Below are 27,424 nucleotides of genomic sequence, written 5' to 3' on the forward strand. Positions count from 1 at the left end.
AGTAGATTGCCAGACCTTTTGTCCTAGTCTATCTTAGTCTGGAAGATCTGCTGAACTTGTCCACCATGGGTGACCCTGCTGGTCTTTGAAATACCAGTGGAATAGCTTCCAGCATCACAGCAACACACAAGCCACCATATACGTCAAACTGACAGACAGGTGGAGGATTATATAATTACAAATTATTAAAAAATTAACTCTCATTTACGATTGGAGGTAAGCCAGAGTCACATAGTGGTGGCTTGCAAGGAGGCTTCCGTGGTTCGTACATCAGCTACTTGTTTCATTCAGCTAACCAGGGGCAATGTTGCAACTGTCATTGCGTGTGTGTATTTTCTATGCCCACAAGAACGTTAAGGTCATCCAGAATTCATATTTGAAGAGGAACTTCAGGCTTTCACATTTTGATCTCTAATCTTCTAGAGGTGATTCCAAGTGATCATTGACAGGCTCTCTGTGGATTGATGCAGTTTTAAGCAAACTTTATGTTTGTGTGAGTTGGCACTATCCTTGTTTACTTTGCTGGACGTCGATATTTTTAACTGGCTAACATCTTTTAAAAATTCAAAAGGTCTACGTAGAACATGTTAAAAAGCAAATCTCCTTCCTTGTCTTATCTTCCAGCCATCTAAGTCCTCTACTAATCACTGTTATTGGTTTCTTATATATATTTCTAGAGTTTTGCAACATATTCAGACACACACAGATATATATATATACTTTTCCCATAGAGATGGCACCATAGTTTGTACATTACAGAGGAGGAAACTAGCATCCAGCTGGGGTTAACCGCACTTGCCCAAAGTCATATCAGTTGCCTCCCCAATTTAATCTTTATTGGCTGAATCATGCTTCTTCTCCATACATTTAAAACTGTCTTAATCCACCACTGAGGAGCATTTGCTTCCAAGCTTTTGCTGTTACAAACAAAGATGCATTCCCACCGATGGGAATGTATTTGTGGGGTAAATCCCTAGGAGTCAATTGCTGGCTCCAAGAATAAGTATACTTGGAGTTTTAGTGATTATTGTCCAATTGCCTTCCAAGAGGTTATGCTAATTTATATTCCCACCAGCGATGCAGGAATGTGCTTGTTTCTATAAATACTTGCCAGCATGGTGTTCTCGAATAGTTTCATCTTTGCCAATAAGATTATTGAAAGATGGTCTCTCATTGTAGCTTAAATTTGCATCTCTTTTACTGTGAACGGGATAGTGCCTCTTTCGTAAATTTTCCTTTTCTGTGGACTGTTTCTATCCTTTGCTCTTTAAAAGTTTCTTTCTTACAGATTTATAGATATAGATAGATAGCTCCTGTTGCATTGGCTCTGAATCATGGCGACCCCACGTGCAACGGAATAAAACACTGCCTGGTCCTGCATCATCCTCATGATCGCTGGCATGCTGGAGTCCATTGTTGAGGCTATCGTGCCAAACCATGTCACCAAGGGTCTCCCTCGCCCTCGCTGGTCTACCAAACATGATGTCTTCCCCCAGTGATTGATCCCTCCTGATGATGTGTCCAAAGCAAGCAAGTCAAACAATATTCTCTTTTGCATTTTCATGGGCTAATTTTCAGAAGTAGATTGCCAGACCTTTCTTCCTAGCCTCTCTTAGTCTGGAAGTTGTGCTGAAACCTGTCCATATCATGGGTGACCCTGCTGGTATTTGAAAAACTGGCAGCATAGCTTCTAACATCACAGCAACACACAAGCCACCACAGTAAGACAGACTGAGAGATGGGTGGCGCTATTTATGGAGGTTCTTTATTTACGGAGGAAATTATTTCCTTTGTCTGTGATGTAAAGTAGAATTTCTTTTGATCTTGCCTGTAGTGTTTCAGGATATGAAGGAATTTTTGGCTTTTATGTAGCTAGATTTACCAGTCTTTGCTTTTATGGCTTCTGGATTTTATGGCAAAGCTTACAAAGGCCTTATTCACTTTGACCTTATTTAAAAACTCTCCTATCTTTTAATCTTCTAGTGCTTTTATGGTTTCATTTTTATTATTTAAATCTTGACCTATGTGGAATTTATGTGGGTGTGTGGTATGAGGTGGGGATCTACCTTTTTTCCCCCCAAGATGAGTGTGAGGGCCCTTCACGTACTTATTGAACTCCATGTTTTGGGCAGCCCTGGGTTAGGCAGGTGGTGGCTCCAGAGTGCAAAAAGAGGTCACACTGCCTTGTGGAACTGCATTGAACCCTAGAGAGCAGAAGGTGTCATGCATTCCACTGTGAATGTGTCTGCAATAAAGACAAGCGAGGGCTCTGCAGAGGGGATGCTAAGGGACTTATGGGAAGACAAGGGTATTGACTCATTGCAAATGAGGGAGTGGCTGTGAGGGTGGTGATGTAGGTGGAGCAGGCAAGCATTGCAGATGAAGAAAAACAGCAAGGTCTGTTTTCACCACTGGAAATGGAATTCATTTCAGTATTTTGTATTCCTATTACATTATTATACAGTGATGGAGAACATTTTAAAAATTTGATTTGTGACAGCTCTGAACAGGTCTCTGAAGGCTTATGTTTATCTAACTTTGAATACACCTTGTAAAGCTAACGTCGTCTTATGCGTCTGTAAGTGCAAGAACAGGCACTTTGAATGAATGCCTAAGACAGAAAAGAGGGTGCAAAAAGGGTACAAGTTTGGTTTAGATTTTGTACACTTGAGAGTCTGAAAAGTCCCGCAAAAATGCTTACAGTTTATTATATTTTTCTTCTCCACTCAGCTGGATGTTTGTTTCTTTCAGCTTTTAGTGTTCACAGGAGGGATGAGGTCAGGTTCTTATTGCTAAAGTCCTGATGTGTTAACTAGCTCAGATGGAGCAAGAGCTTGTCCAGACATTTCCAGGAAGCATGTTGACTGTGGTGCACTGAAAGTTCACAGGCTGCAGCTTCAGGGGGACCCTGCATGCTGCCCAGGGATCCTGGCTTCCTGTCAACTCTGTCTTCCACCCTCACCTGACTGGAGTCTGCGTTGTTGTTTCCACACCTTCAGTGCACTATGATAAAGAGAAGCTTTAGCTATTGATTTAGGAACGGGCTCTTCAGGGTTATACGCATCTGAATGTAAATAAAACTCGGTTGCTTATTATTTTCTGTAATGGAGATGATTTCACACCTTTCCACTTTCCTTTCATTCACAAGATCTCTGCTACTTCCCAGAGAAAATAGAGAACACTGGAGGTGAACTACTGCAATGTCTGCTTCCTGAACCCTTCAATTTCTATATGCTTTTCTCTTTTACCCGTTTCCTCCTTGTTAAACAAGAGGAGACATTTTTCCCTTTGTCCGAAGCCAATCTCTCCATCTCTTACCTGGATTTCATCATGTCCTGTTTTCTCAGGGACTCTGTTCCTTGAATTATTCTCTCTCTTTATAGCAACTGCTCCCTTCACATCAGTATACATTTATGCTCAGAATACTCTATCATAAAACTGTTAGTGTGCTTGAGTGCTACCAAAAAGTCGGCAGTTCAAGTCTATCCAGAGGGACCTAGGAAGAAAGGCCTGGTGATCTACTTCCAAAAAATCAGCCATCGAAAACCCTATGGATGGGAGGTGGCGGGGTCTCACTCTCTAGATAGCAAACACTATTTTTGGTGATGAGAAAGGTAACACTGAATGACAGTGAAGTGTACACAGCTTGACAAAGATAAATGATTTCACTAAAAAGTACACAAGAGAAAAAGACCTGTTGGTAATTGCTATGGCGTATATAACTTTGAAACAATAGCAAAAACAACCAAAAAACGTATGTACAGGTATATATGTATGTGTGTAGGCATATATGTGTATAGGTATGTATATGCGAGTATATATGTGTGTGTATATATATATATATAACAATGCACATACGTGCATGTACATATACATATTCATAACCTATATATAGGTCATGAATATGTATATGTACATGCATGTATGTGACTGTGTGCACATATATTCATATATACAATAAAGCACATGGGGGCACAGTTAAGGCTACTTCTTAGACATAACGAAACACCTCACAGGTTTGGATTTCTGGGTTTAAAGGATTAGGACCATAGTCTTGTAAGAAATCTCGGTCAATTGGCATAACGTACAGGCAGTCCCTGGGTTACAAACGAGACCTGTTCCTAAGTCTGTCTTTATGTTGAATTTGTAGGTAAGTTGGAACAGGTACATACGGTTCTGATCTAGCATCAGTTAGTCAAATGTTTGTCTTAGTATCTAGTATATATTTTACCTTTCTATGAATGTAAAGGAAACCCTGGTGGCGTAATGTTTAAGTGTTACAGCTGCTAACCAAAGGGTCAGCAGTCTGAATCCACCAGGTGCTCCTTGGAAACTCTATGGGGCAGTTCTACTCTGTCCTATAGGGTCGCTATGAGTCGGAATCAACTAGATGGCACTGGGTTTGGTTTGGCTGATGAATGTACAACACTTAAGAAACTCTTCCAAACCGTGCAATGTTTTCATGAGTGTCACAAAGTAGTGCCTGTGTTCATTACTACAAACTATTGTATTTAACTCAAATTTTTAATATAATAGGCTAGGCTTTATGGCAGTCTGTTCTTATGTACGAGTTGTCTGTAAGTTGGATGTTCGTAACCCAGGGATTGCCAGTACTTCATAAAATTATATTCTACATTCTAGTTTGGTGAGTAGTGGCCATCTAAGACACAACTATAGGTCTCTACTCATCCAGAGCAAAATAGAAAGGAGGAAACCAAAGACTCACAGAAGAAACTAGTCTTCAGGATAACTAGTCTACACAAACCATGGCTTCATCTATCCTGAGACCAGAGGAACTTGGTGCTGCCCAGCTACCACTGACGACTGTTCTAATCAAGGCCACAATAGATGCACCCTGATAGAATGGGAGAAAAATGTGGAACAGACCCTCAAATTCCTAAAAAGAAAAAGAAAACCAAACAAAAACAAAAATCCCACACCTACTGGACTGATTGAGATTGGAGGGCTCCCCCAGACTATTACCCGGAGATATTCTTCAAGTCTTGAACTGAAGGTAACCCCTGAATAACAAATTGGCTCAGAAAATAATATCACCCTTCAGTACTGTGCTCCTTAAAAAAAAAATCACATCTTTTAAAGGCCAAATGGTCAACAACTACTTTAAAACAAAGATGAGAATGTAAGGGCAGAGGGAAACTAGATTAATGGAAATGGAGCACCAGAATGGAAATAATGACAATGCTCATGCATTTTGAAGAAAATAAGCAATGTCACGGAAAACTTGTGTTGAAATTGCTGAATGGGAACCTAAACTGTTGCGTAAATCTTCACCAAAAACATAGTAATATATATATATATATATATATATATTTTTTTTTTCAAAGAAGAAGGTAAGAAAACCCTATGGAGCGTGAGTCAAAATCAACTTGATGGTAACTGGTTTAAAAACAAATAGGTAAAAGCCCTATCTTGACCACACCTTATTTTCTTCTGTTCACAGGCAGACTTCTTGGAGGGTGTCTACATTCACCTTCGATTTACCATTTGGCATTCAGTGGCTTGGTTTTATCACTTCACCGAAACTGTTCTTGCCAAGGTCTTTAACAGCCTCCTCGATGTTAAATTTATTGAAATTTTCAGTCTTTATTTTCCTTGAAGTTTGGACTATTTTGCAGTGTAGACCACTTCACTGACATCCTACCTTTACGTTCCTGAAGTTCCTCTCTGGCTGCTTCTCTCTGTCTTTGCAACTCCTCTCCTGTTGCCCATCTTCCCATGGTGGGTTTCCTTGGTGTCTCAGTCTCTTAGTGCTGCTGTAACAGATGACTTTAACAAACAAATTTATTTTCTCACAATTTAGGAGGCTAGAAATATGAATTCAGGGTGCTGGCCCTAGGAGAAGGCTTTCTCTTTGTTGGCTCTCGGGGAAGGTTCTTGTCTCTTTTCAGCTTCTGTTCCTTGATGATCATAGTGATCTTCACGTGGCATGACATCTGTCTTCCTCCATCTCTCCTTGCTTGCTGCTTGTTTAATCTGCTCTTTTATATCTCAGAAGAGATTGACTTAAGACACATCCTACACTAGTACTGCCTCACTGACATAACAAAAAAAGCGTATTCCCAAATGGGATTATAATCACAGGTGTAGGAGTCAGGATTTACAACACATATTTTGGGGGACATGATTCAGTCCATAACATTTGGGGTTCTGTTCAAGCTCCTTATCTCTTTTCACATGACATAGCATCTCGTAGCCATGTCTGTAGCTTCTCGTTCATGCTTAATCATAGTATTCAGAATCAGCCAGACACGAATTTGACTCTTACTTCCAACCCTTACAAGTCTGGTCATTCTTATAAGTCACAGAATGACAAATCTGTCTTGGAAGAAATACAGCCAGAATGCTCCTTAGAAGCAAGGATGGTGACATACTTTGGACTTTGTCTTATTTATCTAGTGCTGCTATAACAGAAATACCACAAGAGGATGGCTTTCACAAAAAGAAATTTATTCTGTCACAGTCTAGTAGGCCACAAGTCCAAATTCAGGGCGCCAGCTCCAGGGGAAGGCTTTCTGTCTCTGTTGGCTCTGGAGGAAGGTCCTTGTCATCAATCTTCCCCTGATCGAGGAGCTTGTCAGTGGAGGAACCCTGAGTCCAAAGGCAGTGCTAGTCTCCTGGCTCTTGTTTCTTGGTGGCACGAGGTCCCACCCTCTCTGCTGGCTTCCCTTGCCTTTTCTCTCTTGTAAGATAAAAGGTCATACAGGCCACACCCCAGGGAAACTCCCTTTATGTTGGATCAGGGATGTGACCTGAGTAAGGGTGTTTGTTACATTCCACCCTTATCCTCTTTAACATAATTTAATCTTGCCATATTAACTACAGGCAGAGATTAAGATTTACAACACTTAGGAAAATTACAGCAATCACAAAATGGAGGACAACCACACAATACTGGGAATCATGGCCTAACCATGTTGACACATATTTTTGGGGGACACAATTCAATCCACGACAGACATGTTATCAGGAGGGATCAGTCCCTGAAGAAGGACATCATGCTTGGTAAAGTACAGGGTCAGCAGAAAAGAGGAAGACTGTCAAGGAAATGGACTGACACAGTGACTGCAACAGTAGGCTCAAGCATAATAATGGTTGTGAGGATGGTGCAGGACCAGGCAGTGTTTCGTTCTGTTGTACTTAGAGTCGCTGTGAGTTGGAACTGACTCAATAGCACCTAACAACAACAACAACAACAACATAAGTCACTTAGCTCTTGTAGCTTTAATTTTCACATCTTTAAAATGGGCATAAAAATTCCCACCTCACATGCTGTAGTTGGGAATTAATTAAATCAAATAAAGACTATACAGCACTTTATTCATTCAATTTTGTACATAGTATCTGTAATATAGTACAAGTTTGAACTCATACTATATTTCAGATACTGTGTATAAACTTGTTTTTTGACTCTGACATACAATAAGAAATACAATGTATAATGCCACCTAGGACACATAGACATATAAACAAAATTTTCATGAAGTACTTACAATCACTATGTGTAATATGATGTGCTTTGTTATTTTCCCTTCTATTTCATTAAAAATTATGCTGGTCACAATCCGCCACATTTCCCAATCCACCAATGAACCATTGCCTACAGTTTAGAAAACGTGATTCTAGGCTCTTGAGATATAGGAGTGTCTGCCACATGGAGCTTACTTTCTAGAGCACAGGAGTCCATGAGGATTTTCTGCAATGATGGAAATGTTCTATATCTGTGCTGCCCAATGTGGTAGCCACTAGCCACATGTGGCTACTGAGCATTTGACATATGGTTAGTGCAACTGAGGAATTGAATTTTATATTTTCATTAAAATGTAAGTAGCCACATGTGCTAGTGGCTACAGTATTGAGCAGCACAATTCCAGAATGGGAAAGACAGACAAGAGAAAATAAGCAAATAACAGAATAAGATAATTTCTGATAGCGGAGGGCTGTGAAGGTAATATCTAGGATGGAGTCATTGAGAGTGACTTTGGGGAGACTTTAGTTTGGATAGGCAGAGAATATCGCTTCACGGAGGTAATGTCTGAGTTGACATCTGAGTTGCTAGGAGCCACGTGCTTGGCTATCTAAGTGAAGAGGATTCAGGTGGAGGGAATAGTGGGTGTAAAGGTCTAAAGGCAGAAATGAGCTTGGTGTGGTCAAAGAACAGAAGTCCTGTGTGGCTGGGTTATAATGGCAATGAGTGAGAATGGAGGTAGCTATGGTGGTGATGCTGCTGCTGCTGATGATGATGGCAAGAAAATTTTCAGGCCAGAATAATCACTTTATTGCAGAATATTGCCACCTGAGAGTCTCACAGGCATTTCAAACTCAGCATGTCCTATAACTGAACATTCAAAAGTTGTTCCTAATTTTTGCTTCCTATCTCAATGAGTGGCATCGCCATTCAGCCTGATATTTTCTCCCTCCCCTTCCTTTTCCTCACTCTACCTTCTAATCATTTACCAAGTCTTGTCATTGTCCCGTCTAAATATCTCTAGAATATGCCCACTTGTCCATATCCTTGCAGGCTATTTCCTTAATTCATAACTCCAGATGGTTTCTTTGCCTGATCTATTCTCACTGCAGCCAGAGTGATCATTCTAAAACACAAATACAACTATGCCATTCTTTGGCTTGAATTCTTAACCGTAATCCTGATGATTCTTAGATTAAAGTATAAACTCTTTTAACAAGGGCTTACAAGGATCCGTATTACCTTCCCAGTCTTAGGTGCCTTGCTCAAACCTGTCTTCAGCAACTTGAAAGTGTCTTGCTCTCTTTTCTTTGGGCATCTGTGAATAGTGTTTCTTCTACATAGGATTTTCTTTGCCTTATTCTTCCCAGCCTTTGGATGACATTCTTGGGATATAGCTTAAGCATCGTTTCCTCCAAGAAACCTTCCCTAACTTCCTGGCCTGTATTCAGTGCCCCTTCTAGATACTCTCGGTGAACCCTGACCTTCCCCCTCTGTAGCACTTATTATGCTACAATGGGATTGCCTGTCTACTTATCTGTAGGCATCACGTCTACCATGTTCATTGCTACATCCCCAGCATCTAGCACAATGCCTGGCATCAAATAGATGCCCAATAAATATTTGCTGAATGAATGAGAAATAATTTGAATTCAGATATTACTATTAATAATATTAGCTACTGATTAATGTTAATAGCTAAAGTTTATTGAGCATGCTAAAGAGCCTCGATGGCATAACAGCTAAGAGTTTGGCTGCTAACCAAGAGGTCAGCGGTTCAAACCCATCCAGTGGCTCTGCAAGAAAGAGACCTGGGTATCTGCTTTCATAAAGATTACAGCCAGGAAAACTGTACAAGGAAGTTCTACTCTGTCACATGGGTTCGCTAGCAAAGAATTGACTCTTAGGCACCCAGCGACAACACTGAGGATGGTTAGCATTTCACACTATCTCCTTTATCCTTATAACAACCTATTAAAGATAAGCATTACTGTTCTTATTTTACAAATGAAAAACTGAGGTCCAGAGAGTTTAAAATAACTTGCCTAAAGTTACAACTGTTAGGTGACAAAGCAAGAGTAAAACCTGGGGCTACCTAACTAAAAAAAGCCATTCTCTCAATCCCTACATCAGATATAATGAGCATTCTGGCTTCTCTTGCTCTAGTAGGGACTTCACAGCAAGTGATGGGTGTTTAATTTGAGAGGGATACTGCTCAAGTCAGAGTCATCCTAAGCTGGGCCATTATCTGTACATTTGCAAAGCCAGCTTCTGTTTGCTGAACTTAAACTGAAGCTCAAGCCTTAGCTCTTTTCTTCAGTTGGGCTGGATATCTCAACAAGATTTCTGAGAGCAAGCCTCCAAGGAGAGGCTGACTGAATGCTCCCACAGTGGGCTCCTGTGTAACAGAGTGACATTGATTGATGAGGCCCACGGAGAAAGGAAGCTAGGAGCCTAGGAACCTGAGGTGTTGATCGTGCTCTGACAGAAGGCATTTTGCATTCTCTTTGTGATCACTAACCCATTTGGGATGTGGCCTTGTTTTTCATAAAATTTCAGGAACTACCACACCTGAATTGTGATCCTGGGATTTACATTATCACTGTAGCTTGATGGAAATTCTGATAGACTATTGTTTCAGGGTCATTTGGGGACTCACAGTCCAGTGATTTGATGTGACTGTGGGGATTTTGATTATGCTGTTTTCATCCATGCCTGTCATCTTTATGGTAAGCCTAACAGTTAAGTAGAGTGTCTTCCTCTTGCAAAACTTCAGGCACTTGCCAGATTTCATCTCATTAATTCTTCACTGCATCCGCCTTCAGCCAGCATTTGGCAATTGTTGGCTCTTTTATGCTGAGAAGGACAATGGGGGCCAGAGAGGTTAATTGGCTCGCTTCAGAAACATTCAGCTTGGAGTAGCTCATCATCATAAGATCATGTTTCTGAGTCAGACTGTCCATCTTAATGGTGAAGAAATGCATGCTTTATATCTAAGGATTTGCAATGCTTTCATGTATAAACATTCATTTATCAATTCATTCAATGACTATTTATTGAGAACCTACTATATGCTAGCCACTGGGGATGTTTAGTGGGGTAACAAGACAAACATGCTGTCAAGGAATTGACATTCTAATTGGGGAGGGGGAACAGGCAAAAAACAAGTAAACCTATACATGAATTTTTCATTTCCAACAGTGTTGTTCTCTGGATAAAATAAAAACAGAGTGATGGGATAGATTGTGCTTGGGGTGGAGGAAGAAACCAAACCAAACCAAACCAAACCAAACCAAACCAAACCCAACCCAGTGCCATCTAGTCGAATCCGACTCATAGCGACCCTATAGGACAGAGGAGGAAGAAAGAATCATCAAAAAGCTTCCATGAGATGATATCATTTGAGCTAATAGCAGAGGGCTGAAAAGGAGCCAATCTGGAGAAATCTGGGGGAGAGCACCTCAGACAGGGGAACAGCAAATGCAAAGGCCCTGAGGCTAGAACTAGATTGGAATGTTCAAGGGATAGGAATGCTCGAGTCTTTATGGACTGTGGTTCAGAGGGATACCTTAACCAGAGGAATGATGGGATCTCATTTATGTTTTAACAAGATCTCTCTGTCTGCCATGCAGAGGTGAACTGAGGGAGGCAAAGGATGAAACAGGGAGAAGAGGAAGAGATTTTGACAGTGGTCCAAAGGAGAGATACTTTTATTTGTTTTTTAAATTGTGGTGAAATCGTAACAAAACATACACCATCTCAACAATTTCTACGTGTACAATTCAGTAACATTGATTACATTCTTCAAGTTGTGCAACCAGCTGTCATTTTCCAAATTATTCCATCACCACTAACATAAACTCAGTGCACCCTAGGTAAAAACAATCCCTTACTCTCTCTCTCTCTCCCATCCCTGGTAATCAGTAATAATTTTTGGTTTCTGTATATTTTCATATTTCACGTAAGTGAGATCATAAAATATTTGTTTATTTGCAACTGATTTATTTTCTCAGCATAATGTCTGCAAGGTTCACCCATGTAGTGGCATGCATCAGGATTCAATTTCTCTTTATGGCTGTCTTAGGCTGGGTTCTCTAGAGAAGAAAAACTAATGAAATGTATGTATACATATACATACATACATATAGAGAGAGAAAGAGAGGGATTTAACTCAAGGAAATGGCTCACTTAGTTGTAGAGGCTGGCAAGTCTCAAGTCTATGGGTCAAGCTGGAGGCTTCTCCTGACTCACATAGCTGCAGGGGCTGATGAATCCAAGATTGGCAGGTAAAACAGCAGGCTGCTGGCTCACAGGCTGTGGAGGTTAATTCACCCCAAGATCGGCAGGCGATACAGCAGGCTTCTGGCTCAATTACCAAGAACTGAAGGTTGGATGATGATGAGCCAGAGGCAGGATCCAGAGCAAGCAAAAGCCAGTGAGCTTTGCCAGATGTCCATATATATTGGGTGCAGGCCACACCCCCAAGGAAATGCCCCTTACAACTGATTGACAGATCGCATTAGCTCTCATTATGGAAGTGATTACATTATATCACAAAATGGAGACTGACTACTTTATTTTATAACTGCCAAATTGCATCACTGCAGAATTGCCAAACCACTGAGAATCAAGGCCCAGCCAAGTTGACACACAACATTAACCATCACAACGGCTGAGTAGTAAGAGATACTTTCCTGAATGCTGCTTACTGTGTGTCAGACACTGTAAGTGCTTTACGTATAAGTTTCTTTTTTAATCCTTACAATAATCCTATAATGTAATTTCAGATGTGGAAACTTAATGCTCGGAAGTTTAAATATCTTATCCGAGGCTGCTTAATGTAAGTGGCAGAACCAAAATTTAATTTCAAAGTCTGCTCTTAAATGGCCTGGCAGATCTTTATGGCCTGCTGGGGTGTTCAGTAAGAAGATCTGACACTTCCAACCTGTCATATCCAAAACAAACTTGTCTTCCCCTCCCCAAACCAACTTTTCCTCTTGGTTTCTTACTTCTATTAATGGTATCACTACCAATTAAGAATCTAGGCTAGAAACTTCAGGGTTTTCTTAACCCTGTATCTACACTGTCCTTTCCTTCATTAATCTGCATCAAATCCGTTTCAAAGTTTTATCCATTTAAACTCTGTTATCTATCCCCATTTCCATTCCTATTGTCATTGCCCTGATTCAGGCCAATTCCACTAGCCTCCGATTAGTTCCCCAATTCTGGCAAATCTCTACCCTGTCCAGTCTGCACTGACCCTGCCTCTAGGTTTAGCACTCATCCCCAAATCTGCTTATATTATCCTTATCCTCACCAAAAATCATTTCAAGGCCCCCATTGCCCACAGAATGAAGTTCATTCTCTTTAATATGGCAATCAATTTACCAGTGTTAGGTAGATCATTTGTTGCTCAGCAGATTGTTATTGTAGCATTGGACTTATTTGTTTTTGCAGCTGATAACTCTTACCACATATAAGCAGTCCTGTGAAGGGGAAGGTTAGGAACACGCAGTCCAGAGGATTCCTGATTGAACTGTTTAGAAGTCCAGCATGAGCTGTGCTAACCAATGGGTGAGACACAGCATTCGAGGGCCAGTAAGGTGTTTCCATAGCCTCCTGGTAGAGCTTGTTGACCCAACGGCTCTGGGAAGCTACTCAGCTGGGTACATTTTTGTTGGATTGATTTGCATGGATGGTATACAAGAAGATGCAGAGAAAGTCCGAACTAGCCCACAGACCCTCTTAACCTTTTACTGGCACTCCAGAAGGAAAAGGCAGACAAAATCTTATGGATAGAAAGAATTTAATTTTAAAAAAAGTAAACGGAAATTTCTGGACAGAGGGAAATATCCATTCAGCGTGAGACTTATTCTAACCCCAAACTCAGTGCTGTGTACGGGCAACAAATCCTTGTGGGGCAAAGCACTGAATAAACAGAGAAACAGGGGAAATTGTGTGGTTATTTTCTGAGTTGAATTTGCAGTTCTGTAATTTCAGTGATTAAATCTGGCTGTCAGCACCCAGCCAGTATTCTGTCTTTAAGTGCTTTTAGTCACAGGGCTAATACATGCCAAAGCATTTTTTTTTTTTTTTTGCATAGACCTACGAAGGATTTCTCAAATGTGTGGTGGTATTTCCAGTGAGGTTCTCTGGTCTACTGGATAATCAGAAAGAAAATTAAGAAAATTTAACAAAAAATTTTTTCATTCTTTCATTTCTCTTTTTGCAGAAAAAAATTTAAATTTTTGTCAGTGATGCCAAAGGAGGCAAATGAAATTCATTTCTGTCAATTTTAAGAACTATGCTAGGAATCATTCCTTGTTTTATTTTATTGAATGGTAAGTAATAGTTTTTATGATAAGGCAAAATAGTCACAGTTTTCCATATTCAATTTTAGGTGAGGTGTAATTTTTAATGTCTGTACTTTAACGTTAGTATGGTATGTATAAAAATTATTATTTTTCGCAGTATTTTAAGCATAATATATATGTTTAGTTGATAAATTATATCACACAAATAATATTATAACAACAATAACAGAAATCAAGCAAGAAAGAAAGAAGGAAAAATACCATCCCAAATCTCACCATTCTAAAAGCCAGCTGTTCTAATGTCTACTGCTGGTTATTGTCAATATGTTATCTAATTTTTGTATAGTTACAATTGTAGCATAGAGATAACTTTACAATCAGTTTTTTGTTCATAATGTTACATAAGCCTTTTCTCCCAACCACTCTGCATTTTTAAACTCTGATGTACTTTTACAATAGAATTTCTAGGCAATAATGGATTTTTTTCAGAAAGGTTCACCAAGAGTTCTGGAAGTGAAAGATTTTTATTGCTATTCTCAACATTACCATATTGCGGTTAGTCTTTCTCTTACTCTTTCAACTAAGTCAAAAGTCTGTCAGGGGCCAGACAGAGCTCCTACGAGAGACATTCCTGACTCATATTGCGGTTAGTCTTTCTCTTACTCTTTCAACTAAGACAAAAGTCTGTCAGGGGCCAGACAGAGCTCCTACGAGAGACATTCCTGACCCTTTGTGTGACAGAAGAACTTTACATCCTCCTTAACTGTTCAAAGAGAGTACCAAAAACAAGCAAACAAACAAAAAACCCAACAAAACCCCAATCATTATATTTTACCCTCAAGGCGTTCAAATTGCTGGCTCAGTTTAATGAACAGCAGTGGGAAGGCACCTGGGGCCTGTGGTTGCCTACCTTTCATAAAAAAAAAATAGGTACTCAATAAAAGAAAGTGTCTATACATTAGCAACAATACCAAACTTAATGTTCACTCATTGTCATTCCAAAGCTCCTGAGCTGTTCCACTAAGGGAAAGGACATTTCGTGACTAGAAGCAAAAAAAAAAAGGGAGGAGTTAATCAAATGGCTTATATGCTGAAGTAAAGGAGATCTATAAGGAGTTACAGGATATTTTGTCTGCTTTTCCTCATATTTGTCAAGGATTGTATAAGAATTATCTGTGGGCTTAGTATTTGCTCATGAGCAGATAAAAAAAAGCAGATATCAAGAGAATTATTCAGAAAACATTCACTGGCATCAAACGTGAACAGAGTTGGTGGTTCTCCCAGAAGAGGCCTGGAGGGATGGTGAGCTGGAGGGAAGGGACATGAGCCCTGTATGCCACAGTCTGCAGTTAGAAGACAGCAAAGGTCACATCCAAGTGAGAGGTCCAGTTAGACATCTATATATGTATCCACAACACAGAAAAATAAGATGGGCTAAAGGGAGATGGCTCCCTCTCAATATTTCTCACTTGGCATATGAGATGACCTTCGGGAGCTTCTGTTCTATACTTTCCACTTACTAGACCAATGTGTTCTGCAGCTTAATGAGCTAATATTCATAAGCCTTGTTAATTACAGGATTATCACCATTGTCGTCATCGTGTGTATCAACCTCAACCTTGGATCACCAGACGTCCTTGCCCAGTGAGGCCTACATGAGTAGGAATTTTACCACAGACTCATTTGGTTTCTAAAAACTAAATAGTACTATTAACAAGTTACTGGCCTTCATGGATGAGATGACACACTGCTAATCTGGCCCTCACTCAAGCAAGGATCAAATGGCTAAATGATAAAATCCTGAGTTGCTTCATGCAGGGGCACACTGGATATGCTAACACTTACATCCTCTAACTACTCTAACAGCTAGGCTCCTGCTGTTTGCCCACTCATTCATTCATTGAACAGACTGCTCTGTGCCAGGCATTGTGCAAGCAAAGCAGGCATAGTCCTGCTCTCAAGCACCTTCTACCTGGTAGAGAGTACGGTTGTACTCTAAAAATCTTGTGGATAAATGCAAAGTTACCTCTGTGATAAGTGCAGGAAAGGAGAGTGCAAAAGGGCTGACAGTGCAGACAGAAGGATCATGTCCTGGTCAAGGACAGCTTCTCTAGAAAGTGATGATTGACCCAAGGAGAGCTGGAAGGAAGAGTAACAAAAAATAGCTGACATTTACCAAGTGGCTCTTATGAGTCAGGCCCAGTTTTTAGTGCTTTATCTGAGTTATCTCTGTGAGGTATGGACCCATGTTAACATATAGGTTCAGACACAGTAAGTAACTTGCTCAGGATCACCCAGCTGGGGAGTGAGGAGTGTGGGTTGGAACTCAGTTTGACTCCAAAGCCTGGTGTCCTACCCATTTTTCTACATGGTCTCCCATCTTGCCCGAAGTCAGAATTAGCCAGAGGATGATGGGCAGAGGACTAACAGGCAGGTGGAACAGCATGTACAGAGCCCAGAGGTGGAAGAAAATTGGCAAATATGAGGACATGAAGGGGGAGCAGGGAGTCTAGGGTATGCGGGTACGGAGAGTGTGTGAAGGGAGGCTGAAAAGTGAGCAGGACCAGGCTATATGAGGTCAGCCTCTGGTCTTGCCCAAGAAGGCCCCACTGCAGGGTTTCAAGCAGGAGTGGATGACACGATCGGACTGGGGTTTTGAAAAGGTCATTGTAGCCGTAATGTAGAAGGGGGCAAAGGTGGAAATTTGGAGAAGAATTAAAACCTTTTGGGAGAGTGAGGGAGATAGAAGTGCTAGGATAAGTCCTAACTTTCTGACGTTGCAATTAGATGGGTGATGATACCATTTATTGGGAAGGGAACACTGGGAGATGACATTGTTTAGAGGAAAGGGTCATGAATTTGATTGAGCTTGAGGTGCCTTTCAGATATTCAGGCAGGTTGTCTATGAGATAGTTTTATATATAGATCAGGAGCTCAGGAAGAGGTTAGGGAAGAAGACAGAAATTTGTGAGTTATGCCAGAGAGGTGGTAATTGTGCCCATAGGTGGGGGTGAGTGAGCCCAACCAGGGAGAGAATCTTTGTATTTTCACCACCGCTCCTGCGCTTTCTTCTTCAAACTTGCCTTTAAGGAGTGCGTGTCCCTTCTTCTTGCCACCTTAACCCCTCTATCCGCAAACCTGATTCCTTTATTGCTTTTCCCATCAATCTTTCTCTCTTTTATTTCCATCTTCATTCTGTATCCCTCCATCAAACTTCCTGAAGTCCACTTCTTGCTGTCTACCTGCTCATCCTTTACTGTCTTGAATACTGACTTCTCTATACAAAGGCCCACCAAAGTTTCTTTCTCCAAGTCAGTGAGAGACTTCCTAAAGCACTAAACCCAATGCCTCATTTCATACCAGTCTATACCTCCTTGACTTCTCCTTAGCATCAGACTGTAGATACCTCCTCCTTTAAACATTGTCCTTCTCTGGGTCCCTGATGCAATACTGTCTTAACTCTCAACTCTTTTCCCCTCACCCCTCTTTCTACTTCTACGTTATAAATGTAGGTATTCCCCAGGAATGTTTTCTTCATCCTCCTTCCATGCCTACACTTGCTACCTCAGCTATTGTGTCCAATCCCATGACTTTAACAGGCGCTCCCGTGTAGATAGCTCCAAAATGTGTCTTTTTTGCCAGGACCCCTGTCCTGAGCCCCAGGTTACCTAAAGCAGACTGAATGCCCCAGACTTGAATGTCCAGTGGCTGGCAACACACCTCCCCTCTATATCCCGTGAACATCTCAAACTCAGCATGGCCCCCATCAAACATTTTCTTTTCCTTTCAGACAAGTTGTGTCCTGCAATATTTTAGTTAATGGCTGCCCTTTTTTTTACATTCTCTTTGATTCTGTTCAATGCTACCGTATGAGTCAGAGACTCATTACCCCTTGCCTGGGACCTTTGCAATAGTCTCCTAACCAGTCTTTCTTTTCCATTTTTTTTGCTCTGAGTGAATCCTATACATTTGCTCTAAATGAATCCTATACATAATCCATATCACATCACTCTTCAGAACCAAATCTTTAATAATCACTGAATTAAGTACTGACCCTGTAGCCTAGTATTCAGGGCCTTCTTTCACTTGGTGCTAGTGTTGCTTCCCACCTTGATCTCCTACTACCACCTGACACAAAACTTATGAGTCAACTGTCTGCCTCTCCTCCAGGCTGTGTGACACTGGAAGGCTGAGATCTGTGCCCTGAAACCCTTTATCACCTATATTTTGCACCTAGAGCATAATGGTTACTTAGTAAAGTTTTGCTGTATGCATGGAAAAGCTGTTTTCTCATTCCTACAGTTGACTTGTGTTTCTCAGTCCTTGCCCTTGCTCATGGTGCATTTCCCACCTGGAGGGACCTCCTCCTTGTCTTAAGAAATAAGATACGTAAAAAAAAAAAAAAACAACTCAATGCCATCGAGTCAAGTAAAAGTGCCATTTAAAATTACTAATTACCTATATTTTTGTTATTCTATTACTCCCATAAAACCCATTGCCGTTGAGTCGATTCCGACTCATGGTGACCCTATAGGACAGGGTGGAACTGCCCCATAGGGTTTCCAAGGAACACCTGATGGATTTGAACTGCTGATCTTTTGGTTAGCAGCTGTAGCTCTTAACCACTATACGACCAGGGTTTCCACATTCTATTACTAGCTTATTAAAATCTTGGTCAACCTTCAGAACTCATTTCAGATGCCACTTCCTTCATGAAACCATTTCCTATCCCCTTGATTTAAGAACCATCCCTTCTTGGAATGTTCAAAGTACCTCTACTTTCTTTTTTTTTTTAATTAAGTACTACAAATGGGATGCGAGGACATTTCAAGGGGAATGTGATCCCGAATCTTGTATCTTTATTGTCTTTAATCATTAGGTGTACTTTTGTTATTAAATCTTTTATTCTAAATGTAATTTGAAGACTTCTCATCTTCCCCTACCACGAGCAATCACACTTGGAGCTGATGGTCCTGACACTGGGATCTCCTGACTCTCAATGAAATGGTGCCCATTTAGGACTGAGCTCCCTGCTGTGGTTCCTATGCCCACTGTCCACCCTCCTCCTTCCAGCTGCGTGGCACTGAGCCACATCAGCCCACCAGCAATGCTTGTCTCATCTCCTGCTCCCACAACCTGTTCCCAGCAACCGCTCACTAGATTTAACGTTTTGGGAACTGGGGCTGTGTCTCACTCTGATTTATACCCCTGAAGCACCTAGCACAATGCCTGGCCCATAGTAAGGTCTTAATATTTGTGAACCTGAATTAGGTGAAACGATACCTATTGCTGCCAATCCCTTTCATCATCAGTGAAGAATGAGTTAATGATTCAAAGCTGTGTTAATATTTTACTTCAATAGCCTGGGGATGAGTGACAATGCTCCTCTCGTACAACTAACATAGGGAGTGTGTAACCATATGCACCACAATGAATAACTGTCTCTGCCATCCAGTTTGGGGAATAAATGAAACCAAGCCATTATGAGGGTGGAAACATGAATATCATGCAAACATAGGTAGTTTGTCATTCCGAACTCGAACTCGCTGGCTCTACTGGATTCCAGTTACCAACCAAGCATTCAAATGCATCCCAACCTGGTTTCTAGCATAGGGCCTGCTGAGGGAGTTATGCGAAAATACACTTTGTCTTAAGAATCCTGCATTTGTGATTTGAAGTTGGTCCATGACTTAGTTAATGGAGATGGGTGTCATTCTCAAATCTACTTAGATATCCCCCTAGATACAAAATGTTTAGGACCTTTGAGGACCTCTATCTCTAGAACATGACCTCCCCTCTTGTCTCTTTTTCAAAATAAACAAGGCGATGGCCAAAATCTTAGATGAAAAAAATAGCCTCGATGAAAATGTCTTGGACAGCTCTCTCAAAGCAGCCACTGAATTACAGGAAAAACATTTATGGGGAGAAACCACAGGGCCTGGGAAGCAGGGTGTAATTCAGTCATCAATACGTTCATTGTTTCTATCTGGGAACTTCGTTTTTCCGTGGAAGTCCTTTAAAAGGGTTATAGCATTCGGAGAGTCACTTCAGTTCTATACCAGGTCCCAGAGAGTGACCTGGGGTGGTAAGTGGGAGGAAAGGTTTTGTTCTTTTGAGCCGGTGAGACAGGCATTACTAGTGGGCTGATTGGTGGCTTCCTGCAGTGCAGCTGGCAGGAGGCAGGTGGGCAGTGTGTGTATGAACTGCACGTGGAGGACTCCTAGCCGGGAAGGATTGCATCTGAGAGGTGTGTGACGACCACCAGTTCTAAGTGTGAAGCAAGGTATTTTATTTCTTTGCCCCGGGATATTCATTTGTAAGATGGATACAATAATTCCGGTACTGTTCCAAAGGAGCCCTCGTGGCGAAATGGTTAAGTGCTAATAACCAAAATGTCGGTGGCTCAAACGCACCAGCTGCTGTTCGGCAGAAAAGACCTGGTGATCTGCTCCTGTAAAGATTTCAGCCCAGGAACCCATGCGGAAATTCTACTCTGTCATATAGGGTCTCTATGAGTCAGAATTGACTTGACTGCACAAAACAACAGAAGGTTTTACAAAGTTGTTGCATTGATCAAATCATACACAAGGGGAAAAAAAGCTAAAACTGTATCAAAGCATTCTGAAATACTGAAAATGTGATAGAAATACGTCATGCTCGTATGCCTTTATTTTTCTTTTTGAAAGAGGCGATACATGTTTGTGTTTGTTGTTAGTTGTTGTTGAGTCAGCCCTGACTTATGGTGATCTTATGTGTAACAGAAGGAAATATTGCCTGCTCCTGCGCCATCTTCCAGTACTACATTGGACAGCATTTTGTTGTGAGCCATATGGTTTTCATAGGCTATTTTTTGGACTTAGATTGTCAGGTCTTTCTTCCTAGTCTATTTTAGTCTGGAAGCTCTGCTGAAACCTGTCCACCAGGGGTGACCCTGCTGGTATTTGAAATACCGGTGGCATAGCTTCCAGCATCATAGCAACACACAAACCACCACGGTACAACAAATTGTCAGACGGGTGGTGGTTCTGTTTATTAAACGCCGCTGAAGATTATCGAGAGCTGTTCAAATGGTCTGAGCCTTTAGGGGCAGAGTGAGTGTGAACTGGTGAACTTACAGCCTGTCTTCTGTGAATCGCGGAATGGTAATGAAAAGAGGCCGACCTATCCCTGCTCAATTTCAAGATGTTCTTCTTGGGTTGGAAACCGTGGTGGCATAGTGGTTAAGAGCTCCGGCTGCTAACCAAAAGGTCGACAGTTCGATTGTACCAGGTGCTCCCTGGAAACCCTGTGGAGCAGTTCTACTCTGTCCTATAAGGTCGCTATGAGTTGGAATCGACTTGACGGCAATGTTTTCTTTTTGCTTCTTGGGATTGAAATCTGCCTAAACATGATTATGCAATGTTTTGAGAGTCAGTTCCAAGAGCTCTTGAATTGCTTATGAGATATTATGTTTATTAAATATTTTTTTTAAATCTACCAGGTTTTAGTGATTCATGGATTCATGCAAACATAGGCATGGCATTTAGAATTATAGAATTAGAGGGGAGAGATCATTTAATGCACCCTGCATTTACAGGAAGGAAACTGGGTGCCAGGGAGTCTATATGACTTGCCCAAAGCTATTCAATGAGTCCGTGGGAAAGCTGGGGCTAGAACCCAAACCTGCAATTCCCAGTTCAGTGTTCTTTCTTTTGAACATATTTCTATGAATATTCTGATTATGCATGCTATTTCCATGGTCCATGCTAAATCCTTGGAAGAAGGCAAGAATGGCTTTTTTTCAGTGGTTTCAAAATAAAAGTTTAATTGTAATACACTGTGCTTTTAAGAATGTACAATTCTCTTTCAAATTTATAGCTCATAAAGTGCTTTACAACACATTTAATCCTTATAGTTCAGGTAGAGATTGTAATTAACACCAGATATGGAGATGGTTGAGGGAGAGGGAGTGGCTTGGTCAAGGTTACTCACAATCAAAACTGGGACTTAAGAAAGGTGGGGTTTTCAATACCATTCTTGAAGTTTTTTATGCAACGTCAAAATTGCCACCTAAGTCTTTTTAGAAATGAGTGACTATTACTCATGGAGATGAGACTCTATCCACCTGTCACCTTTGTTTGGCTTTAAGCTGAAGCCTTGGTTGTGCAGTGGTTAAAGAGCTCAGCTGCTAACCAAAAGGTCAGTGGTTCGAACCCACCAGCCATTCACTCTGTGAGAGAAAGATGTGGCAGTCTGCTTCCGTGAAGATTTCAGCCTTGGAAACCCTTTGGGGCAGTTCTACTCTGTCTTATAGTGTCGCTATGGGTCAGAATCCACGTGATGGTAGTGGGTTTGGTTTTGGTTTGGGAAGCTAAAGCCTAGACTCAGCCTTACTTTCTCCCCCATTCGCAACATAGTGACAGTCCAGTCCACAGTGGACTGAGTTTGCCAGTTCATCAATAAAGCCTCACTCACTTAAGAAAGGCCTATTTGAATAGCAGTAGTAGTAGCAGTAGTAATAATAGAAATAGTCGACATTTATCAAACACTTATTGTTTGTAGATTTGTTCTAGGCACTTTATAAGTATTAGCTGATTTGATTTCCCCAGCAAGCCTATGAAGCTGGCATATTTATTATCTCAATTTTACAGATGATGAAACTAAGGCACAGAGAGGTTAAGTAACTTGCTCAAGGTCACACAGGTAGCAAATGACTGAGAAGTAAAATTTACATTTTTGTTTTGCTTATTTAAAATGTTTATAATTATTATTTTCACATAATAACTATAATTAACTATTAATTCTTTGTGTTTGAGCAAAGATCCTTTTTTGAGCCTCAGTTTCTTAGCTCTGAAGCATTTACATGGAACCAGTTGATGTTGAAGGTTCGCTGTAGTTCTACATGTCTACTGGTCTACCACATTCTTTCATGGCCTATCTCATGTTCTGTGCTCCTAGTCTGTCCTATCATACCCTATTCTACCCTTTTCTACCTCCCTTACCCTATCTCCTGGGATAAACAAAAGTCCCATATCATTAGCATTTTTATTTATATATAGTCATTAGACATGCTAATCCTTCAACATATTTGAACTTACTTGGGCAAAACAGGGAAACCAAATAACTGCCCCTCACTCCCCACTCTTCCCTCCCCCTTTACTTCTTAAAACGTTTGTCTTAGGAAGCCCTCTTCTCAAAGGTAATACAAAGCCTACCACAAGGAATCGTTGCTGCTGCGGTTAGGCGCCCTTGAGTCGCTTTTCCACTCATAGTAACCCCGTGTGACAGACTGCCCCATAGTACAAGGTCGCAAATCCCACAGTTCTTTCCTTGGCCCCAACATGTTTATACAGACAACTAGGTTAAAAGGGACATGAGGATAACCTGAAATGGTGAAATAGGAAGGTGATGTCATCAAGTAAACAGCATAGTGTGCGTACAAGCATTTGCAGAAGAGGCCAGGCTCACCACTTGGGTGATGGTGCTGGAGAGCGCTCTGGGTGCACTGCGTGTGTTTGAGTTTCTGGTCTTTCTGGACATCAGCTAGTGCAGGGCCACCTTCCTCACCAACCCCTGAAGTGTGAGGTCCCAGAAATTTTCCCAGAAGTAGGAGATGCCCAGCTGTGAGTTCAGTGTTACAGTTTGGTACAGTTTTGAGCTGAATCATCACAAATTATAACTTCCTTGACTCAGAATCAGTAAATTCTTTAAAAAACAATTAATGATGTCGAAATTGGCACCTTTTATATGTGCAAGAGTTTTATGAGGCGCATTTACCAAACCTTGAAACAAACCCAAGGTTTTGGTAAGAAGTTAAGTTCAAACCCTATGGAGTGAACTGATGCTAAAAGAAGTGTAACTGTAATTGTTTACATTATGTTCTAACCAAACCCCAAAAAACCAAACCCATTGCCATCGAGTCGATTCCGACTCTTAGCGACCCTAAAGGACAGAGTAGAATTGCCCCATAGGGTTTCCAAGGAGTGCCTGGTGGATTTGAACTGCTGACCCTTTGGTTAGCAGCTGTAGCTCTTAACCACTGCACCACCAGAGTTTCCAAACATTCTAACCAGAAGGAGTTAAATCACTGCTCGAATAGATGCGTCTTCTCCCTTATGACTTAAGCACTAAAGTATGTCCACTTCGTCATTTCTCTCACACACCTAGCACTTCCCTTATTATGTCTTGTCTCTACTTGCCTGCAGACAGATCTCTCCATGTTTTGTTTCTGACTCTAGATAATCATGATCACTCATGGTGAGAGGGCACTGGTTAATGAGATGGCAGTGGGATGTTGAGAAAGTTCTGTTTTGTTTATAAAGCCGTGCCTGTCTTTTTTGTAATCTAATTTTTATCTTCTGTCAGAGAACATCTGTCACACATCTACCTCTTCTGCTCAGTGCTTTGATTTGTGGTTGATGGTTGCTATTCAAAGACCTAATTTTTCAGACATGGAGAGCTGGGTTGAATGTGGAGACATTTCCATGGGGAGAGGCAGAAGTTTCTCCTTGCTACTTTACAAGAGTTTCTCACCACCCCTTTGCAGAAGGAGGTGAACTGTTTTCTAGAGGAAAGGTTTATAATTAACCTCTCTTTGGGGCAAGTACATAAAGATGATACACAACTCAGTACCATTTGCTAACATCGTTTTCTTCCTTCTTTTAATATGAGAGCTTTGTGAATCAGAACAGGATTCTGTCAAATAAGAAGGTGTGAATGTTGCTTGAACTTGGCATGCACCATTGCAACAGAAGGGCCTGCTAAGCGAGGGTCATGATGACCTCCACCTGGGTTCTAGTTCAATCAATAACCCAGAAACAAAGGGGATTACTTCATGCATAATCGCCTCTTGAATTTTGTGCTCTACAGTATTTACAGTCAGAGGCAAACAAATTCTACAATTCTACATGTACATGCTTTCTATCAAGGATGTAGCACAAATGTAAACAAAGTGTGTTTTTAAGTCAATATTTGCTAGGAAAAGGACAGGGTGTTCCCGGTATTATGGCACAGAAGACTCTACAAACTAATAAAGACATTGAATTTGCTACGTATTTATGTACAAGTAGCATGAGGCATAACAGAAAAAAAAAAAAGTTCAATATTTTAAGAAAATCAAATGCACATATGCTTCGGTAGGCAAAAAGGTTTGTACTTACATGTACCGTGGATGGAATCTTCCGTCCGAGCTCTCTTGGGGGATAAAGCAGCTTTAAATACTTCATTGGAAAACAGAGTTGCTTCTTTATTGGATTCTATTCAGATGAAACTAAATAGATGAATAATGTATGTGTCTATAGGGTCACTATGAGTCGGAACCGACTGGGTGGCAACGGGTTTTGGTTTTCTATGCCAATTAAAAAAAAAAAAAAAAGAGCCTTGTGATTTGTGTAGCTGTGACTGAGAGGAATCAATTGACACTTGAAGACAAACAAGATGGAAAACGAGAGAATAAATGGTTGGAAAATTCCACAATTCAAAATCCCATCCTTTCTTAAGGACAAGATTGTTACTTGAGAAGGCTCTGTTGAATTTTTGGCATTCTTGCATTATCTCACTTTGAAGATGGAATGTGAGCGACTCTGAAGGAAGCTCAGTTAGGTTTGCTGGGGTTTTTTGGTAACGCTGATTTCCCTAAACTTAAATAAACAGTTAATGCTTCCAAAGTTATTAATCATCTCCTTCAGTGGAAATAGCAGCTTTACCCTGGGGAAGTCCGTGGTGAGTTTCCTTTTCATGGAATGTCCACTGTTAAGCCAGAAGGAGATTCACTCTTATCTACAAAGTCTTTGATGTTAAAATATACTTTATATTCTACTGTTAATCCTATGCAGTATTGTGAAAAGCTCTTTTGCTGTAGAAGTCACCAGGATTGCCAACAGGTGGACTTGGTGGAGGCTGAGTGAGTGCTGGGGTGCCAGTGACGAAGATATGTTTCTCTGGTCCTTCACTGTGTGCAGAATGGTTTAATGGATAAGTCGTGGGATAACATGTGAGACTATGAGGTTACTTTCATTATTTTCTGCTGCCCAGTTCCATTTGGTTATTTTCTAGGAGTCTGAAGCATTTTTGAATCAAAACCTAAATTACCAAAGCAAACATCTAATGCAATTTAGTGTCTTGGAAATTGCATGCTATAAAAGAGAAATTGAGATAGGTTTTGGGGGGCCTTTGTCTCTAAAAATGATTAATTGAAACATCTGGAATTTAAATTTCTCTCCTTGTGCCTGTGTTAATAGAACACAGATATTAAAAACTATGCTTAAACCTTTGTTGTTGGTCAACTTATTTAAACTAAATAGGAATTGTGCATTATGGTGCAAAAAGGGTCAGTTTTAAGGATTCTTAAAAGATCCTTTAGCATAAATAGAATAAGGGTATAAGTAGTAGAGTAATAAATTAATAGAGATTTATATATTGCTTCAGAGTCTCTCGGTGGCTGAAATGGTCAAGCACTTGACTACTAGGTGAAAGGTTGGCAATTTGAACCCACCCAGAGGTACCTCAGAAGGCAGGCCTCCGTGATCTACTTCTGAAAGCTCTACGGAACAGTTCTACTCTGTAAACATGGGGTCTCCAAGAGTCAGAATCAACTTGACAGCAACAAAAACAACAATGTATATTGCTTCAGGATTTAGAAATATTTCTTACTGGTTTATCACTGCAATTTTTAATGTCTGCTTTAATGTTTTCCAATATAGAAAGGATTCTGAGAAAAATGTCAGTATTCAAAACACACCTGGTCATTGCTGGAAGAACCTGATGAACCTCAGCATAGTCTGCTCACCTAGGACTAGGTTGTATGTTAGGGATGCCGTTTAAAGAATTGCTTCAATGGCATGAGCTTGGCCTACAGGACCTTTCAGGCTACGTTCTTCTTTTAGGGTTACATTCGATCCCTTAGCATCGACCCTGTCTTAGTCATCTAGTGCTGCCGTAACAGAAATACCACAAGTGGATGGCTTTAACAAAGAGAGATTTATTTTCTCACAGTCTAGTAGGTTAAAAGTCCAAATTCAAGGCATCAGCTCCAGGGGAAGGCTTTCTCTCTCTGTTGGCTCTGGAGGAAGGTCCTTGTCCTCAATCTTCCCATGGTTGAGAAACTTCTCAGGTGCAGGGATTCCGGCGCAGTCTGCACCTAGTGCTTCTTCCTTGGTGGTATGAGGTCCCCAACTCTCTGCTTGCTTCCCTTTCCTTTTATCTCTTGAGAGATAAAAGGTGGTGCAGGCCACACCCCAGGGAAACTCCCTTTACCTTGGATCAATGAGGTTACCTGAGTAAGGGTGGTGTTAAAATCCCACCCTAATCCTTTCAACATAAAATTACAATCACAAAATGGAAGACAACCACACAATACTGGGAATCATGGCCTAACCAAGTTGACAGATATTTTTTGGGGGGACACAATTCAATCCATGACAGACCCTGAGTAGGTACCCATGAGACTTCAGAATATATACTAAACCAAAAACCAAACCCGTTGCCATCGAGCTGATTCCAACTCATAGCTACCCTATAGGACAGAGTAGAACTGCCCCATAGGGTTTCCAAGAAGTGGTAGGTAGATTCAAACTGCCAACCTTTTGGTTAGCAGCCGAGCTCTTTACCACTGAATATACATTATTTTCCTTAAGAAAAGAAAAAA

The 27,424-nt window shown here is 40.9% G+C and overlaps 2 long non-coding RNA genes across 2 annotated transcripts in view; one reads left to right on the forward strand and one right to left on the reverse strand.

The window, feature by feature from the left end:
* LOC126075342 (uncharacterized) overlaps window positions 1-25,247 on the reverse strand; it is a 71,868-nt gene extending 46,621 nt beyond the window's left edge. Inside the window, exon 1 of the long non-coding RNA XR_007517182.1 lies at window positions 24,939-25,247. This is a non-coding gene — a long non-coding RNA (uncharacterized LOC126075342). The remainder of the gene's footprint in view (window positions 1-24,938) is intronic.
* The window catches only part of LOC126075343 (uncharacterized), a 182,918-nt gene that overhangs the window by 16,462 nt on the left and 139,032 nt on the right, over window positions 1-27,424 (forward strand). The window lies entirely within an intron of this gene.

This window comes from Elephas maximus, chromosome 4 (assembly GCF_024166365.1).
Source record: "Elephas maximus indicus isolate mEleMax1 chromosome 4, mEleMax1 primary haplotype, whole genome shotgun sequence".
Classification (NCBI taxonomy): Eukaryota; Metazoa; Chordata; class Mammalia; order Proboscidea; family Elephantidae; genus Elephas; species Elephas maximus.